At 49.0% G+C, this 13,760-nt stretch overlaps 1 long non-coding RNA gene across 1 annotated transcript; it reads left to right on the top strand.

The window, feature by feature from the left end:
- Window positions 1–323: 323 nt before the first annotated feature.
- LOC131383486 (uncharacterized) lies at window positions 324–13,306 on the top strand. Its single transcript, XR_009213539.1, has 4 exons — window positions 324–445; window positions 618–724; window positions 6,968–7,132; window positions 13,140–13,306. It is a non-coding gene; the product is annotated as an uncharacterized LOC131383486 (long non-coding RNA).
- Window positions 13,307–13,760: the final 454 nt, after the last annotated feature.

Consider the following 13,760-nt stretch of genomic DNA (forward strand, 5'->3'; position numbering starts at 1 on the left):
GGGACCGTGGGCAAGTTCCCTAACGACTCTGGGCCTCTGCCTCTTCATCTCTACCATGGAGATGGTAACAGTTTCAGCCTCACAGGGCTGATGTGAAGATTAAATGAGTTAACATGAGCAAGCCGCTGAGGACAGCCTTGCACATGGTCACGCACTCAGTAAATGGCAGCTCTTGTTCTCATCCTCAACCTCACTCTTCTATCCCAGCAGCTCAGAGGGGGCCTGCAAGACCAAGAGCAGGGCTGGAGACACGTTCTGTTCATCACAGCGTCCCTTCTGAGGTTCACGCCATTCGTCACAGTTCCTTGGGCTTCGGATTAGATGTGGTCATCTGTCCTGGACCTCCTCACGGCCCCACAGGCCCAGAGCTGGGCTCCGCCCATCATGGGGCTGCTTCCTGTTCCCCAAACACTGGCCACAGTGTGAGGTCAGCCCAAAGGCGTAGGTGAGGAAGAATGGGGTCCCTGGGACAGGAAGACAGGGCGACAGGGGTGGGCCAGCTCCAAGGTCAGGGAGAAGCCACAGGCTGAGCATCTCAGAGCCCCTGCTGCCCGGTACAAAGAAGCATAAGAAGGCTGGCTCACTCTCATTGAGCCCTATATCATCCCTTGCATTAGAGCCAAGAAAACAGCCTCCAAGACACGGAACATATTTTCCTGGGTCAGAAGCAGCAGTCAAACCTGGTCTATTTATGCCGAAGCCCAAGTGCAGGTGCCCAGAGGAGGTATGTTAAGGTGGGATGTATGTTAAGGTGGGAGCTATGTTAAGGTGGGGCAGGAGGTTGGGGATAAGTGAGGGAGGGAGGGAATGGGGGCTCAGCTCTACGTCCCCCCTCCCACACACACACACTGGGCTTACCTCTCCTCTCAACACACACACTCTAGATAACACTTCCTCCAAGGGCATTTGTGAAAATGCAGATTCCTGGGCCCCACTCTGAACTGACTGAACAGAACTTCTGGCCTAGAAACAGGAAACCTGCATTTTTAAAGTGTCCCCTAGGTAATTCTTTTTTTTTTTTTCTTTTTTTTTTTGAGACAGAGTCTAGCTCTGTCCCCCAGGCTGGAGTGCAGCGGCACCATCTCGGCTCACTGCTGCAAGCTCCGCCTCCCAGGTTCACGCCATTCTCCTGCCTCAGCCTCCCGAGTAGCTGGGACTACAGGCGCCCACCACCATGTCCTGCTAATTTTTTTGTATTTTTTTGTAGAGACAGGGTTTCACTGTGTTGGCCAGGATGGCCTTGAACTCCTGACCTCGTGATCCGCCCACCTCGGCCTCCCAAAGTGCTAGGATTACAGGCTTGAGCCACCGCGCCCGGCCTCCCCTCGGTAATTCTTAAGCAATTTTAAGCCGGGCGCAGTGGCTCATGCCTGTAATCCCAGCACTTTGGGAGGCCGAGGCAGGTGGATAGCTTGAGCCCAAGAGTTCGACACCACCCTGGCCAACATAGTGAGACCCCCTCCATCTCTATTTAAACAAAAAAAAAGAAATTTGAGAACAACTGCCCCCAAATAAGGTGGGAAAATAGCTGCAAAAATAGAAAAAGTTCCATCAGAAGAGATCATCAGTTTATCCTGCCAAAGAATCATAACAAATGAGAAGGCCCCAGCCGGCCACTAGGCTTTTGGCATTTATCACTGTGAACCAATGGGGATTTTTTTATTTTGAGACCTCAAAGTGTGTTGATGAGCAAAAGCCTCACACTGAATTCTCACAGCAACGTGGTGGCCGCCACACCTGTCCCCATATACAGAGGGAGAAACTGAGGCCTGGAGAAGGGAAGGCCCAGAGCCGCCTACATGAAGCTGGTCACTACACCATTGCCTGCAAGTTCAGGTCGATGCAGACCTCAGAGCTGCATCCTGAAGCCCCCAGAGGTGCTTTTCCTCATCTAGTCAATGCTCCACTGCATCTAGCCATGACCAAAGCGTAAATCCCAAACCGGGGGCCACCCGGTGACACTCATTTGTCAGCAGGTGCTGCCCCAAGTGACCAGCCGGATGGATTGATGACTGTGACCTTATGCCTGCATGGCTCCTAATGGTTTACAAAGTGCTTTTCCAGCATTGCACGATTTGCTCACAATGATAATTAGTGGTCACAGTAACAAATGGGTCTGCAAATGAGGATCAGACCCAGATTGGGGGCCGAGCTCTGGCGCACTGCCTGGAACCCTTGTGCTCAACCCTAGTGGAGCTGCAGAAACTGCTGAGGTCTGTGCCTACCCCAGAATCCTGACTTAGCCTGGAGTGCTTCCTGCACTAAAGGATTTCTTATTTGAAGCTCCCCAGGGGATGCTGAAGAGCCCCAAATGGAGCTAGGCTGGATTTCAGGCTCCTCTGCCATGGAGCCGCAGCTTGGTTAGGGTCTGGGTGCTTCTCCCTGGATTACCTGGAGAACACCCATCACCCCGTGGCCCTGGCAGGCTCACCGGCTCAGCCTTCCTTGCCCCCCAGCCCCCTCGCTGTATCTTACCAGCCCCTGCAGTTCCTGGGAAAACAGGTCTTAGCCGGATCCCAGAGTGTGCCTCAGCCCACCTGTCACCTTCCCACTCTAGAAACTCAACTCCAAACCCACCTCCCCCATGAAACAAGCGAGGAGTCACAAACATCCCCAGCGCCACCCTTCCGAGTTCCACAGGCCCGGCTCCTGGCGCCAGCATCTCAAGCATGTGGGCCGAGGCCCGGCTTCCTGCCCTGGGAGCTGGTCAGGCCATTGCTCATCCTCAGGGAGGTGTCAGTGCTGGTAGAGGCTGCAGATTGCCTCAAATGTTTTACAATGTGACGTTTCCCCCAGGGGTCCAAGGTTAACCGATTCCAAGCACTCATCAGCACTAAGAGTGCATTCTCTCAGTGCGTCCTCAAACCAAGGCTACGAAGCAGCTGTTGTTACTACCTCCATTTCACAGGCATGGAAAATGAGGCTCAGAGAGGTTAAGGAACTCAGGCGGGTAAGTGGCAGGGCCAGGATTCGAACCCAAGTCAGACGGACACCGCAGTCCACGCTCCTCTTTACAGCCACACTGCTCCACCTACCTTGCGGCCCTTCTCACAAGAAGACACAGGAGGAGAGAGTCTCAGATCAGGAGTCGGAGCTGCACAGCCGTGCACTAGGCGTGTTGCCTCAGGAGGCCAGGAAAATGGCTGGGTCCCGCCTATGGCTTGGGCTGAGGCGCATAGTGTGGCCTGTGATTTATCCTCCAAGCAGGACACTTTGAAGAGTAAAAGAGGCTTTTAAGCTATTAATAATGATGATAGGACAGTGTTGGTCAGGACTGTCCCAGGCAAGCAGGATGTGGGGTCGCCCAACATGGAGTTGAAGTTAGCCAAACTCTCGGAACCTCGATCTCCTTATATTTAAAGTGAAGATACCATGAGCACCCACTAAAATAATTTGTGTGGCCACACTGAACTATAAAACCTTACATCCAAATGTGGATGTTTTGTTTTGTTTTTTAATTTACAACAACAAACAAGCCTGGGTGAACTCATTCATGATCTAACTTGACCTTGGGCAAATTACTTTCTTTTTTTTTTTTTTTTTTTTTGAGACGGAGTCTTGCTCTGTCGCCCAGGCTGGAGTGTAGCGGCGCAATCTCAGCTCACTGCAAGCTCCGCCTCCCGGGTTCACGCCATTCTCCTGCCTCAGCCTCCAGAGTAGCTGGGACTACAGGCGCCCGCCGCCACCAAGCCCGGCTAATTTTTTTTGCATTTTTAGTAAAGACGAGGTTTCACCGTGTTAGCCAGGATGGTCTCGATCTCCTGACCTCGTGATCTGCCAGCCTCGGCCTCCCAAAGTGCTGGGATTACAGGTGTGAGCCACTGCGCCCAGCCAGGCAAGTTACTTTCATGCTCAAGACCTCCGCAAAGTAACTGGTGGTGTGATGAAGGGGTCTGCCCGCATTCGAGTTGTAAACTGACAGCAGGTGGGCCACATTTTTCCCTATATGACAAGTTTTGTTTGGTCAGTAGAGTGTTGAAGTTCTTGAATTTGACTGCCACAGCCCTGCCGCACCCTGTCGGCTCGTACCTGGCCTGGCCTGATGCACAGGGTATAGACATCTGCCTGACCCCTGTAGGTGCCTAGGTTTGCAACCCCTGGAATAGTCACATTCGAAAGCCCCTTCTTATCCTGACATCCTAGGAGTCTTCCTAGCACTGATAAATATCCCGACTGAAGGTGTATAGGTAGATTAGTTGCAATGAATGTTCCACATTAACCTCTTAGACAAGTAACATTCAACATTAATCAAAACACAAGAAAATCTCCTCCTGCGCAATACCAAAGTCTTAATTCAACAGTCAATCAGGAAAAATAGAGTCACAGAATCAAAGGGTCATCACAGCCGGGTGCAGTGGCTCATGCCTGCAATCCTAGCACTTTGGGAGGCTGAGGCTGGAGGACTGCTTGAGCCAAGGAGTTCGAGGCCAACCTGGGTGACATAGTGAGACCCTTTCTTCTTAAAAAAAAAAAAAATGAAAGAATAAAAGACAGTCAGGGTTTTGGTTTTCCACAAGTTGAAGTTGCCAACCTCATCAGATTAACCTTGAACCCTGACAACTAAGGAAAGAGAGTGGAGGAAGCAAAGAGCCTCTGCCACCTGTGTGAGCCTCAGGTTCCTCCTCCGTAAACCTGAGAGACTGATGTGTACCTGGCTGCATTGAGAGGGCTTCGTGAGCTCCACCGGGCACACAGCCCAGCAGGCAGAAATGCTCAGTAAACAGAGCCCTACCATCCACTCTGCTCTCGTCCACCGCAGTAGGCAGCCTTAAAATGGGGTCACTCTGCATAAAGAACAAATACTTGTCAGCAGCTCCACCCTGCCGTCTTTCTTGTGCTCAGCTTCTTGGAGAGGTAATGTGGTACGCATTGAAGGAGCACTACATTTGGAGTTTTGATGACTTGCATTTGAATCTTGGCTGTGCCTTTCGTGGCAGTGCAACCTCCAATGACCTCCTTGACCTTTCTGGGTCTGTTTGTGCATCTGCTAAGAGGGGATCATGATGACCTCTGCCCTGCCCACCTCACAGATCCTCATCGTATCCATTGATAACCCCACCTATGAGATCCTGTAGTAGCTGATGTACATGTTAACTGTCATTATCAGTTGAGAAACTTCTCAACTAGGACCAAGCCCTTCACATCTACTCCTGTTTCTGCCACTGAAGCAAATTAAAAAATAATCTATATATATATATCACCTTGGATCTTTTATTTTCTAGCAAGGACTATCCATAGTTATTATCTACACAGGGTGGCTGGTCCCAGAGGTGTGATTCCCATTTGGGGTAATAAGTAAATGCTCTTCGTAGCAACTGCATATGAGATGAACAAATACAGCATGCCAACAGCTGGACCCTATCGACAGATAAAGCCAGGATTCCAGCACTTACTCCCAGAGCCAGTTCTTCATTATTCAAGATACAAGATCAAGGCTGGGTCCAGGTTCTGTTGAGCCTGAAGCCTATACAATTTGGGGGTCCCTCTTTAAAAAATATGATAATACACAAATAAAATTAGATAAAGGGTGCCTGTAATCCTAGCACTTTGGGAGGCCAACGTGGGTGAATCACTTGAGGTCAGGAGTTTTAGACCAGCCTGGCCAACATGGTGAAACCCTGTCTGTACTAAAAATACAAAAATAAACCGGACATGGTGGCGGGCGCCTATAATCCCAGCTATTCAGGAGGCTGAGGCACAAGAATCTCTTGAACCCAGGAGGCGGAGGTTGCAATGAGCCAGGACCACACCACTGCACTCCAGCCTGGGCGACAGAGCTAGACTCCATCTCAAAAAAAAAAAAAAAAAAAAAAAGATAAATGGCCTTGGGAGGGTCCTAAGACTAACCTTCTCCAGCCTTGTGGTCAATCTGTCTGGACCTGTCTGCACATCATCCCTTTAATTATTTCCCAAAAACTCTACATCACAAACGCATTATTGAAGATGAAGAAGCGGGGCTCAGAGAGGTAGAGGAATTTGTCCAACCCAGTTGTCCAGGAAAGACCAGGCACAGTGGACTCCAAATCCCATATTCTTCCAGCCACAACATGCATGTCTTGAATAAATGTTAAAAGATGTGGTGGGTAATTTGTATTGATGAATGGAACACAAATTTGGGGCAAGTTTCAGGTTCACCCTATCCACACCCTACCCGACTCCCACCAGAACTCCTGAATATCACAAACATCATTCCAGGACCCCACACACAAAAAGTCCCAGGTCATAACCATATTAGAGTAATGGAAAATGAGAAAATGGAAAAAACCTCCATCATTCCCAGCAAAGACTCAGCAGGGCTCTCATGAAGCTCCACCTTGTTCCCACTGAGGCAGCTTCCGGCAAGTGCCTGTTTGTACAACCAGTGAGAAACACAACTCTTGCTGATCTCAATTCTTACCCCCACTCATTCAGTTCTCTTATGATGACAGGCACCTCAAATCAGTTTCGCAGCATCCCAAAACGTGCCGGAGTAGGCTGGGTGAGACTCTCGGGGCTCAAAGTCTATCATTACATCTTGGTTGTGACCACAGAGGGTTTTTTTTTTCTTTTAAACACCAGCTCAAGGGCAGAAGAATTAGTCAGGGCTCAGATCTTCCGGATCGCTACTGTATGGGGACCATAACATCACTGTAAGGCCCCTGTGCTGAGCCACAAACCCCACTTGGAACAAAGAAAACTCCCAGGTACTTTACCAGACACCAATTGCGCCTTCCTGTTTGGGACACAGTCATTTGGCGCTCCAGGTTCTCAACCCATAGTAATAACGCCTCATGCTTTTGAAACTGAAAAATGCATCCAAAAAAATCTCAATGACACACCATGACTCATGTCCCATCCCCACCCCCACTCCCGCCTCCCTCCCGCCCCACCCCAGGGAGGGGGGCTCGTCCTTTTCATTCACCCTCGATGTGAAACCAAGTTGGTCAGTGCCTGTCAATTTCACTTCCTGTTTCCTTGCTTCCATCAGAGAGGGGAGCTGTGAGGAGGGATAGATATTATGCTGTGGTGGGGCCAGACAAGCCCCACCTTGTTGTGCCTCCAGAAGAAGTACATTCTTGGCCTGGGTGGTAACAATAACATCTGGATGGAAATATCAAGTGGTATCAGGCTTCCAGACCACCATTCATGCAAGGTGCTTCCACTCAGTAAGCCTCTATGGAAGCCTCTTCCAGGCCAAGTGTTTGTTCGAAGTTGTGTATGGAGAGAAAGATATTCCTCCTCTCAAGATGCCCACAGTCCAGGGGGTACTGAGAAGCCAACAGATAATCAATGCAGTGAGATGGCTGTGGGGATGGGGTGTTACAGAACTGGGGTGGGGTGGGGACAGCCTGCTTTCAAGGAGTCTAGGCGGGCATCTCAGAGGTGACAGCCAAGACTAGATGGAGGACAATAATAAGGATGATGACACTGATGAAGAATATGTCAAGCATTTTCTAACACTTTGCATTTGTTAACTCACATATTCTTCCCAGTCACCCTTATTCCCACTTTACAGAGGAGGGAACTGAGGCATCAAGATGGTGAGTGGCCCAAAGTCACATAGCTGTTACAAGCACTATATGAGGACAAGTTGACCTGCCAAAGACAGCATAGGGACTAGGACGGAGAAAGTCACAGAGAGGAAAGGGCATGGCATTTATGGAGAGCTGCCAACATCTTGGGGGCACACAGCAAAAGGCAAAAGTGGTCCCAACATGTGGGTGTGTGGCCCACAGACACGCTTTGTTGATAGCCCATACGGTATTTTAAAATATATATATAAACCAATGCTTGAAAATTAGGCTATTTCATATAAAAATCCAGATTCCCAAAATTATGTTGAACAATCAGGATCTGGAAACATGGAGGCCATATTCTTCCATGGCAGTAATCAGAGTTGGGTTGGTTCTCTTTAGATGGGGTGTAGCCTTCACCCTGGTTCCCTACAGCCACTTCCACTGCCTGATGTCCCCTCCATCCAGTCCCATTAATCCACCAACACGACCTGCCTGGTGTGTGTGACAGGGCAGAGTCAGGGCACAGATATATAGAACTTGGACTGAAGCGTTTCCAGTAAGAGGAGGGCAATGGTAATGTGGCCAGATTCCTACTGCGTGGAGATGAGTCTAGCAGCTCCCTGGAAGAGGGACTGCATGGAGCATAAGATTGCAGCAGGGAAGAGGATGAGAGGATGAAGTACTGTTCACGCAGGATCAGAACCGGGGCAAGTGTGAAGAGGCCCCTCTACTGAACTTCTTTTTTTTTTTTAAGACATGGACAAATTATAATTTATTACAAAAAAGACTGCTTCACAATTTTCAGGCAGTTTGAAGGATCTGACAGAAAAAGTAAATTGAAATCATTGGGACATTGATTTTTTTTTTTTAATCTGTGGAACCAAAAGTTTAATGTGCTATTTTTCTTTTTTTTTAATTTTATTATTATTATACTTTAAGTTTTAGGGTACATGTGCACAACGTGCAGGTTTGTTATGTATCCATGTGCCATGTTGGTGTGCTGCACCCATTAACTCGTCATTTAGCATTAGGTATATCTCCTAATGCTGTCCCTCCCCCTCCCCCTGCCCCACAACAGTCCCCAGAGTGTGATGTTCCCCTTCCTGTGTCCATGTGTTCTCATTGTTCAATTCCCACCTATGAGTGAGAACATGCGGTGTTTGGTTTTTTGTCCTTGCGATAGTTTGCTGAGAATGATGGTTTCCAGTTTCATCCATGTCTCTACTGAACTTCTATGGAGCTTGATTTTACCGGAAATCTTTTCTCTATTTTCTCCCTGGGGCTCAGGATATAAGCTATACTTAGCAAGCAGTACTTTTTCATATGGAAGACTAAGATTCACAGAGACCCTGCCAAAGCAACTTACATAGAGCCAAAGAAGAAAAATTAGGCAGATGCTCTCGGGGGAGTTAATTTTAAGGCATTACAGCATTTAATACACAGATTCCACTTCAGTGTTAAACCAAACCAATCGCAGAGGCTTAAAAAACAGTGGCCAGGTCAACCACTTCACTTTACTCTCAGCCCCCAAAACCTCTCCTGCCCAACATGTTTTCAACTTGAAGCCACACTGAACCATGGAGCACTGTTAGGAAGGCTGGGGGTGGGCAGAGGGGACAGCCCGAGATCATGTGCCACGAGAAGCTTCCCTCCAGTTGGGGAGATGGGGCCAAGCCCCATGGACCACGAGTGAGAAAGACACATCATGTTTCCATTTCACATGTGCCATTCACTTGCTTAGTTCTGGGACGCTGCAGAGAAGCAGCAGTTACAGACCTGCTGATGGTGTGGTCAGGTAAGAAGCAGGAAAGGGGTGGGGCGCGGTGGCTCACGCCTGTAATCCCAGCACTTTGGGAGGCCAAGGCAGGCGGGTCACCTGAGGTCAGGAGTTCAAGACCACCTGGCCAACATGGTGAAACCCTGTCTCTACAAAAATAAAATATTAGCCGGGCATGATGGCGGGTGCCTGTAATCCCAGTTACTGGGGAGGCTGAGTCAGGAGAATTGATTGAATCCGGGAGGCGAAGTTTGCAGTGAGCCGAGATCATGCCACTGCACTGCACTCTAGCCTGGGCAACTGATCGAGACTCCGTCTCAAAAAAAAAAAAAAAAAGAGCAGGAAAGTAATTTGACAACTAGGAGATCTACGACAACACTTCACTCAGCTGTGGAAAGGTCTTGGGTGTTAGGGTCACATTTGACAATTCTGCCTGTTTGCTGTGTGGCACTGATGCTTGGCTGAACTTCTCTGTGTCTGTCTCCTCATCTTTAAAATGAGAGCGCTTTGTACACTGGGAAGTGACCTGTGGATGTGAGAGGCCCTGTTGCCACGTGTCCTTTTCATCATTGCTTGCCTATTTTACTTTTTTTTTTTTTTTCGAGACAGAGTCTCGTCCTATTGCCCAAGCTAGAGTACAGTGGCGTGATCTCTGCTCACTGCAACATTCGCCTCCCAGGTTCAAGCGATTCTCCAGCCTCAGCCTCCTGAGTAGCTAGGACTACAGGCAAGTGCCACCGCATCCAGCCAATTTTTGTATTTTTAGTAGAGACAGGGTTTTACCATGTTGGCTAGGCTGGCCTCAAACTCCTGACTTCAGGTGATCTGCCTGCCTCGGCCTCCCAAAGTGCTGGGATTACAGGTGTGAGCCACCGTGCCTGGCCGCTTGCCTGTTTTTCAATCCAGGGCTGGTCCCCCGGCTGGAAGTCTGCAGAGAGGGTCAAGTCCTCCACCTTTCCTTCTCTCCCTTCCCAAAGTTTCCCAGCTCTGATGCTATCCCAGGACCCTTTCTTAGGCTATAAAATCCACATGAAGGTGTTATTCAAAAAGATTCCCCCATTTCCTACTTTGAAAGGGCACCCTAAGGAGTGACTAACAGTGATATTTCAGGAGGCACTGGGTGGTCGTGTCTTGAGCACTCAGATTCTACCCCATGAGCATCTACATTAAATCGAGCCAAAGACCAGGATAAAAGCTAAAAAAACCCAACCAAGTTTCCAGGTTTTCACACTGCTTGGCTCTGTGTAGACTGGAATTAGCAAGCAGGTTTCAATCCACATACCAGATCTGATGGTATGAAACACTGATTATGGCTGGACACTGTGGCTCATATCTGTAATCCCAGTAGTTTGGGAGGCCAAGGAGGGAGAATTGCTTGAGCCTAGGAGTTTGAGACCAACCTGGGCAACATAGTGAGACCCCGTCTCTACAAAATAATGATAATAATAATAATAATTAGCTGGACATGGTGGTGTGTACCTGTGGTCCCAATTACTCGGGAGGATGAGGTGGGAAGATCACTTGAGTCTGGAAGCTTCAGACTGCAGTGAGCTATGATTGTGCCACTGCACTCCAGCCTGAGCAACAGAGTAAGACCTTGTCTCAAAAAGAAAAGAAAAAGAAACACCGATTATGCAGAGAAACAGTCTGAGTCGCATCTGAACTCAGCAGACATGTATACTATGATGGAGTAGAGATGCTGTCAGGAGCACCCAGAGCAGTCATATGCGTGTTGCATATTTGTTACTGTGTAGACAAAACACCTAGGCCAGGGTTGTCCAAGCTTTTGGCTTCCGTGGGCCACATTGGAAGAATTGTCTTGGGCCACGCATGAAATACACTGACACGGCAGGGTGCAGTGGGTCATGCTTGTAATCCCAGCACTTTGGGAGGCCGAAGTGGGCGGATCACCTGAGGTCAGGAGTTCAACACCAGCCTGGCCAACATGGATCCTGGCCGTCTCAACTAAAAATATAAAAAGTAGCTGGGCGTGATGGCTGGCGCCTGTAATACCAGCTACTTGGGAGGCTGAGGCCGGAGAATCCCTTGAACCCGGGAGGCAGAGGTTGCAGTGAGCTGAGATCGTGCCACTGCACTCCAGTCTGGCGACAAGAGTGAGATTCCATCTCAAAACAAAACAAAACAAAACAAAAATAAAAGAAAAGTAAAAAGAAATACACTGACACTAACGATAGCTGATAAGCTAAAAATTCACACACAAAAAATCTCATAATGTTTTAAGAAAGTTTACAAATTTGTGTTGGGCCGCACTCAAAGCTGTCCTGGGATGCGGGTTGGACAAACTTGACCTAGACATTGTGCATCTCTTCACTTGGGCTCCCGCAGATGTCTGGCCTGCGTAGACCAGCCTCAGTGCACGCAGCTGGAAGATGCAGTGCCTGTCGGAGGCGCCCGTTTCCCCACCAAGGGCCTCATGTTCGCATGCCCACTCCACGTTCACTCCATCATCCATCTCACTCCGCTTTCTACTGAAAGCACCCTGTCACCTTTCGCGTTTCCAACTCAGGAAACAGCAACCACGGAACAGAAGAAAAATCAAGATCCCATTTGCCTTGATGGATTCATTTCGATACAACTTCACTCAAGAGCTCGCCGCTTCCTGATTTCACATTTCACCATCAAAGACGAGGGCCGGGGCAGAGCTGGGGGATGTGGCCCAATTGGCAACACATGTGGCTGAGCAACAGGTTTCTGCCAGGAGAGGCGACTCTGGGACGGCAGCTTTGGGATCCATCGGCCCATCCCAACAGCTAACAGAGGCAGAACATTCTGGAACATCGCCCACCTGTCCCATCCTACAGGCTCCCAAGCCAACTGTGGCAAAGCTGAACCAAAGCCCTGAGAGAACTCAAAGTGAGACAAAGCCAGGTTCTCTGTGCTGAGGGAAGCAAGACCCAGAGAGGGCAGTGGTTTGGCCACTGTCACACAGCGGGGCTCTGGGTCCAGTCCCTCTCTCTGGTTTGGGCACCTCCCCCCTGCAGCAAGCATTGATGACTTCAGGTTACACGAGATAGGAATGTCTCCATCCCTTTCCCCAAGGTGAGGAAAGGGCTCACATCAGTCAGCTGCTCAAGCAACCCCAGAGCCAGGATTATAACAAGGTGGTGCTCTGCCACGGGGCTGATAGAACAGGCCCTGGCCAGAGCATGGGTGGGGCAGGGACTGCGGACCAGAGGTCCTCCCAGAGCTTTACATGAGCAACTACTAGGCCCTTGATAGAGAAGCCCAGCATGACCGAGAGGCAGTCTATGAATATGGTGACAAAGCCACACTGTGAGGATAGAACCCAGCCCCGGCTAAAGCCCACTGAAAGTAAGAGCAATAATGCAATTCATTCATTCATTCATTCGACAAAGTCCGTGCCAGGCTCTGTGGCTACAATCCTGAAAAAGACACAGTATCTACGTCTTCAGGTTGCTTAAGTAAAATCACTAGCACTAAACAAAATGTGGTATTCATACAATAAAACACAACACAGCAACTAAAAAACAGGAACTCCTGCTACACTCAAACACGGACGAATTTCATGGGTATAATGAGGAGCTGAAGAGGCCAGGCACAGAAGAATCCATACGCTACAATTCAAAACACTACTTACGGAAAGCTGGAGAACAGACCCATAGTGAGAGATGCCAGAATAGTGCTTAGCTCTTGGTGGGAGGGGGAGGCTGATAGGAGAGGCTCTAGGGAACCTTAATGGGGGATGAAAATGTTCTAGCTTTTGAGCTGGGTGGAGGTTACACGGTGTGTGTGTGTGGGGGTGCGTGGGCGTGTGCATGCAATATACATTTAAAAAGTTTTACGTTTTTAAAAATCATTAACAGCGTTTACACTTCTTTTTTCAGAGCTAACCTTACATATGCTTGATCAAATGACGAAAAGCTTCAGCCAGAAACAGTTTTGCCTGGGTTCTGAATCTTCCCTGAGCTCTTAAATTCTACCCACTGAGCATCTAGATGAAAACCTGGATAAAACCTGGATAAAAGATAAAAAAACTCAACAAAGTTTCCAAGTTTTTGTACTGCTTGGCTCTGTGTAGATCTGAGTTAACAGGTTTCAATCCACATACCAGATCTGATGGTATGAAACACTGATTACGGTTGGGCACAGTGGCTCATGCCTATAATCCCAACACTTTGGGAGGCCGAGGCAGGAGGATAGCTTGAAATAGGAGACTGGGGCCCTTGCAAACCCACTGAATTTCCTGGTGGTCACAGTGGACAGTCAGCCTGGGGAACAAGTCTCTCTGTGAAAAATGCAATGAACACAAGGCCCCTTTCCATGGCCTGTGCTTGGAACCAGCAAAGGAGTCTGCCATTCTGCATCCTTAGCTCAGAGAGAGGAGCTGTGGGTGACAGATGGTGCCTGCCAGGAGCAGGGATGCATGAGTCTCAGGTCAATGACAGATGCGGCTGGAGCCCAGTGTGGAGGCCCCAGGCTCTGGCGCGACCTAGTTTTCGAGATTG

This window comes from Hylobates moloch, unplaced genomic scaffold, assembly GCF_009828535.3.
Source record: "Hylobates moloch isolate HMO894 unplaced genomic scaffold, HMol_V3 SCAFFOLD_5, whole genome shotgun sequence".
NCBI classification, from domain to species: Eukaryota; Metazoa; Chordata; class Mammalia; order Primates; family Hylobatidae; genus Hylobates; species Hylobates moloch.